The 6000-nt window shown below is 33.1% G+C and overlaps 1 protein-coding gene across 1 annotated transcript in view; it reads right to left on the reverse strand.

Annotated features, from left to right (window-relative positions):
- The window catches only part of LOC127707366 (NAD(+) hydrolase sarm1-like), a 45718-nt gene extending 42463 nt beyond the window's left edge, over positions 1 to 3255 (reverse strand). Inside the window, exon 1 of the mRNA XM_052211865.1 lies at positions 3144 to 3255. The gene's annotated coding sequence lies outside the window, so the exon portion shown is untranslated. The remainder of the gene's footprint in view (positions 1 to 3143) is intronic.
- Between the last annotated feature and the right edge of the window lie 2745 nt (positions 3256 to 6000).

Genomic DNA, 6000 nt, shown 5'->3' on the forward strand with positions numbered 1-6000 from the left:
CAAAGATGTGCACAAATGTAGCAGTCCTGTCTGAACTGGGTAGATATCTTCTTTATATAAATTTGCTAACATATATGTTTATGTATTGGCATAGACTAGAGAATTCCCCAAATGATTTATTGAAAAGTGCTTATGCTGAGTTAAAAATGATTGAGAGTAAAGCTCCAACTAGCTCCAATAAGTCATGGCTCTCTTATATCATTTTCTACAGCGAAAAATTGGGTATTGACCTAAATATATGTAAAAATTTATGCAAAAATAAATTTAAAAATTTCCTAAAAAAACAGCTCAAATTAAATTTTCAAAATGATTGGGAGAAAATGCGAGATTTTTATTTACAGAATCAAGGCAAACTGGACACTTATTTTTCATTCAAGAGGTCATTTGACTATGAAAATTATTAAGATTTAAAGCACCCCCAAAAACATTTGTTTACAGAATACAAACTCAGCAATCACTGTTTAAAAATAGAAACTGGCAGACATGAACGATTTATCAATGTATGTGGTAAATATGAAATATTTCCTCGACATGAGAGGATATGTTTATATTGTAATTCAAATTCTATTGAAAATGAAATGCACTTTCTTCTGGAATGCCCTCTTTACAATAACCTCAGAAGAGATATGACTGATTATATCAAAAAATACCCCAGTTTAGTTAATTTAAACAGAAATGATCTTTTTACATGAATCATGAGTAATGAAGATAGCAGTTTTTTATCTATTTTATGTGCATACCTTGACAAAGGCCTGCAACTTAGAAAATCAGAAAATTAGTTAAAACTCTAATAGATAGCAAAATTATCTCCCCTTGACCACTGACCCTTTCCTCATGCATTTGAACTATTATTTTATGTTTCTTTAATCACTCTGTAATGTTTATGTCATGTTGTTATTAATGTTATGCTCTTAGTGGGCCCTTTAATTTAGAAAAATAAAAATATTGTATTGTATTGTATTCTATTGTAGTCTTTGTTAGATGGGCCTTTAAATAGATTTATCTTTGTTAGCTACCCATTGAAAGAGCACTGCTAGTTACGGAGCGATAAACAAAGGCGATTGAAAAACCTGTAAGACTTGTTTATAATATAAAAAATTCGTAAGGGTTCCGCGGAACCCAGTGTCTCGCCTACTTTTTCTGTTAATCGCAGGCTCAACAAAAATGAGGAAATAAATCAATAAAAATATTCCTCTTGATACTATCTTTTGATTGTAAGAAGCTTTTGTCCAAGTTTGGTAAAAATCCAGGATAGTTTATGAATCTAATAAATGTTTAAAAACTTTAACTGCAGACTGAATGTAATGTTAACTGGAAGAAAACAAAATTCCCTTCTAGATACTAGCATTTGATCATAAACAAGCTTCTGTCCAAGTTTGGTACAAATCCAAAATAGTATAAGAAAGTTATTAAAATTTTAAAAAGTTTAACCACAGAGTGAATGTGTTGTTTCTTGGCAGAAAATTTAAGTCCATTTAAAAGTAAAATACGGAAAAAAAGGATTTATTTTTTTTTTAAATTTCCTTCTAGATACTAGCTTTTGATCATATAGAAGCTTCTGTCCAAGTTTGGCACAAATCCAAAATAGTATAAGAAAGTTATTAAATTTTTAAAAACTTTAACCACAGAGCGAATGTGTTGTTTCCTGGCAAAAAATCTAAGTCCATTTAAAAGTAAAAAAAAGGAAAAAATGGATTTATTTTTTTACAAAATTTACTACTGGATACTATCTTATGATCATAAAGAAGCTTCTGTCCAAGTTTGGTACAAACCCAGGATAGTTAAAGAAAGTTATTAAAATTTTAAAAACTTTAACCACAGAGTGAAACTAAGTCCATTTATGAGTAAAATACGGAAAAATGGAATTTTATTTTTACAAAATTTACTTCTGGATGCTATCGTATGATCAAGATAGTTTAAGAAAGTTATTCAAATTTCAAAAACTTTAACCACAGAGTGAATATTTTTGGACGCCGCCGCCGCCGACGACGACGACGACGGAATGTAGGATCGCTATGTCTCGCTTTTTCGACTAAAGTAGAAGGCTCGACAAAAAGAAGATGTGGTATTATTGCCAATGAGACAACTCTCCACAAGAGACAAAATGACACAGAAATTAACAGCTATAGGTCACCGTACGGTCTTCAACAATGAGCAAAGCCAATACCGCATAGTCAGCTATAAAAGGCCCCGAAATCACAAATGTAAAACAATTCAATCGAGAAAACTAACGGTCTGATTAATCTACAAAAAAATGAACGAAAAACAAATATGTAACACAACAACAAGTTTATTTTAAACTAATAAATGAGTGCATCTTACAAGGCTTAGAAAATTTGTATTATGAAGTCAAGCTTTTCTATTTGGTTTACTATGAATTGAATTTAATAACTTGGTAAAATAGTTATAATTGAAAAGTTGTCTTCTTATATTTCAGAATGAGGTCATCAAAGGGGGCATATATACGTGTAACATGTGATATTTTTCACCAGTGGCAGATCCAGGACATATAGACGTGTAACATATGATATATTTCACCAGTGGTAGATCCAGGACTTTATATACGTGTAACATGTGATATCTTTCACCAGTGGCAGATCCAGGACTTTATATACTTGTAACATATGATATCTTTCACAAGTGGTAGATCCAGGACTTTATATACGTGTAACATATGATATCTTTCACCAGTGGTAGATCCAGGACTTTATATACGTGTAACATATGATATCATTCACCAATGGTAGATCCAGGACTGTATATACGTGCAACATATGATATCTTTCACCAGTGGCAGATCCAGGACTTTATATACGTGTAACATATGATATCTTTCACCAGTGGCAGATCCAGGACTTTCATAACGGGAGGAGGATACAAAGGAGTAGATTAAAAAAAAACAGGCGGTCAAAAATTTAAAAAAAGAAATGAACTAAAAACACATATTTTTTACATAAGATCAGTGCATCCCTGATACGCCCATGTTCACGAAAATCTACAATAATATTTTTTTCTCATAAAGGTCATTTAATGTAACACACAAATATAGATTTTACGATACTTAAATTACTGTTTGAATAATGAAAAGTAAAAGAAAAAAATACCGAACTATATATGTATTTAACAGAACTAACTAAAATTACCTTTAAAAATAGTCCTATTGGTTAAAAATAATTTCCATTTTCGTTTCCTTTATAAACATTACCGATTGTCGACAAGTCATTTCAACATACGGGTATCTAGTATGTAATACAATACCAATCAATGCAATGCAATATATGTTTATTGAACCAATAACAAAAGATCAACTTTAATACTGTTTTGTACGAAAACGTATTAGCGCCATGCAAACTTGTTTTATGTTTCTGCCTATGTCAGCGTTTACTTATAACGCGAACCTTTACGATATAACGCAAACATTTGAGTGATCTAATTTTTTTATTTAAATTTCAAGGGTAGCAGTTGTTAAAAATGGAGGAAGTAATGTGAGGAAGCTGCATGCATTAATTTTTATCACTCCTCGCACTTATTGCAAAGTGAAATGCTAGAGTGTTAAGCACATAATCATGGCATAATAATGAGAGACCAAAGAAAATTGGGTGAATTGAAGTATGAGTACGTTAATCTGAGAAGTATGGGTCCGTTAATCTAAGAAGTATGAGTACGTTGATCTGAGAAGTATGGGTACGTTAATTTAAGAAGTATGAGTACGTTGATCTAAGAAGTATGAGTAGGTTAATCTGAGAGGTATGGGTCCGTTAATCTAAGAAGTATGAGTACGTTGATCTAAGAAGTATGAGTAGATTGATCTCAGAAGTATGGGTCTGTTAATCTAAGAAGTATGAGTACGTTAATCTAAGAAGTATGGGTACGTTGATCTGAGAAGTATGGGTCCGTTAATCTAAGAAGTATGAGTACGTTGATCTGAGAGGTATGGGTCCGTAAATATAAGAAGTATGGGTCCGTTAATCTAAGAAGTATAAGCACGTTAATCTAAGAAGTATGAGTACGTTGATCTGAGAAGTATGAGTACGTTAATCTAAGAAGTATGAGTATGTTGATCTAAGAGGTATGAGTACGTTAATCTAAGAAGTATGAGTACGTTGATCTGAGAAGTATGAGTACGTTAATCTAAGAAGTATTGGTACATTAATCTAAGAAGTACGAGTACGTTGATCTGAGAAGTATGAGTACGTTGATCTGAGAAGTATGGGTATGTTAATCTAAGAAGTATGTGTACGTTGATCTAAGAAGTATGAGTACGTTAATCTAAGAAGTATGGGTCTGTATGATCTGAGAAGTATGGGTGCGTTAATCTAAGAAGTATAAGTACGTTGATCTGAGAAGTATGAGTTCGTTAATCTGAGAAGTATGGGTACGTTAATCTAAGAAGTACGAGTACGTTGATCTGAGAAGTATGAGTACGTTGATCTGAGAAGTATGGGTATGTTAATCTAAGAAGTATGTGTACGTTGATCTAAGAAGTATGAGTACGTTAATCTAAGAAGTATGGGTCTGTATGATCTGAGAAGTATGGGTGCGTTAATCTAAGAAGTATAAGTACGTTGATCTGAGAAGTATGAGTTCGTTAATCTGAGAAGTATGGGTACGTTAATCTAAGAAGTACGAGTACGTTGATCTGAAAAGTATGAGTACGTTGATCTAAGAAGTATGAGTACGTTGATCTAAGAAGTATGCGTACGTTGATCTGAGAAGTATGAGTACGTTGATCTGAGAAGTATGGGTCCGTTTATCTCAGAAGTATAAGTACGTTGATCTAAGAAGTATGAGTACGTTAATCTGAGAAGTATGGGTCCGTTAATCTAAGAAGTATGAGTACGTTGATCTAAGAAGTATGAGTACGTTCATCTGAGAAGTATGGGTCCGTTAATCTAAGAAGTATGAATAGGTTGATCTAAGAAGCATGGGTCCGTTAATCTAAAAAGTATGAGTACGTTGATCTAAGAAGTATGAGTACGTTGATCTGAGAAGTATGGGTCCGTTAATTCAAGAAGTATGCGTACGTTGATCTAAGAAGTATGAGTGCGTTGATCTAATAAGTAGGAGTACGTTGATCTGAGAAGTATTGGTCCGTTAATCTAAGAAGTATGAGTAGGTTGATCTAAAACGTAAGGGTCCGTTAATCTAAGAAGTATGAGTACGTTGATCTAAGAAGTATGAGTACGTTGATCTGAGAAGTATGGGTACGTTAATCTGAGAAGTATGGGTCCGTTAATCTAAGAAGTATGAGTACATTGATCTAAGAAGTGTGAGTACGTTAATCTGAGAAGTATGAGTACGTTGATCTAAGAAGTATGAGTACGTTGATCTGAGAAGTATGGGTACGTTAATCTAAGAAGTATGAGTACGTTGATCTCAGAAGTATGAGAACGTTAATCTGAGAATTATGGTTCCGTTAATCTAAGAAGTATGAGTACGTTGATATAAGAAGTTTGAGTACGTTGATCTGAGAGGTATGGGTCTGTTAATCTAAGAAGTATGAGTGCGTTAATATTAGAAGTATTGGTACGTTGATCTGAGAAGTATGGGTCCGTTAATCTAAGAAGTATGAGTACTTTAATCTAAGAAGTATGAGGACGTTAATCTAAGAAGTATGAGTACGTTGATCTGAGAAGTATGAGTACGTTAATCTAAGAAGTATGAGTACGTTGATCTGAAAAGTATGGGTCCGTAAATCTAAGAAGCATGGGTCCGTTAATCTAAGAAGTATGAGTACGTTAATCTAAGAAGTATGAGTACGTTGATCTGAGAAATATGAGTACGTTAATCTAAGAAGTATGAGTACGTTGATCTGAGAAGTATGAGTACGTTAATCTAAGAAGTATGGGTACGTTAATCAAAGAAGTACGAGTATGTTGATCTGAGAAGTATGAGTACGTTCATCTGAGAAGTATGGGTATCTTAATCTAAGAAGTATTAGTACGTTGATCTAAGAAGTATGAGTTCGTTGATTTAAGAATTATGAGTACGTTGATCTAA

This window comes from Mytilus californianus, unplaced genomic scaffold (genome assembly GCF_021869535.1).
Source record: "Mytilus californianus isolate M0D057914Y unplaced genomic scaffold, xbMytCali1.0.p SCAF_67, whole genome shotgun sequence".
NCBI classification, from domain to species: Eukaryota; Metazoa; Mollusca; class Bivalvia; order Mytilida; family Mytilidae; genus Mytilus; species Mytilus californianus.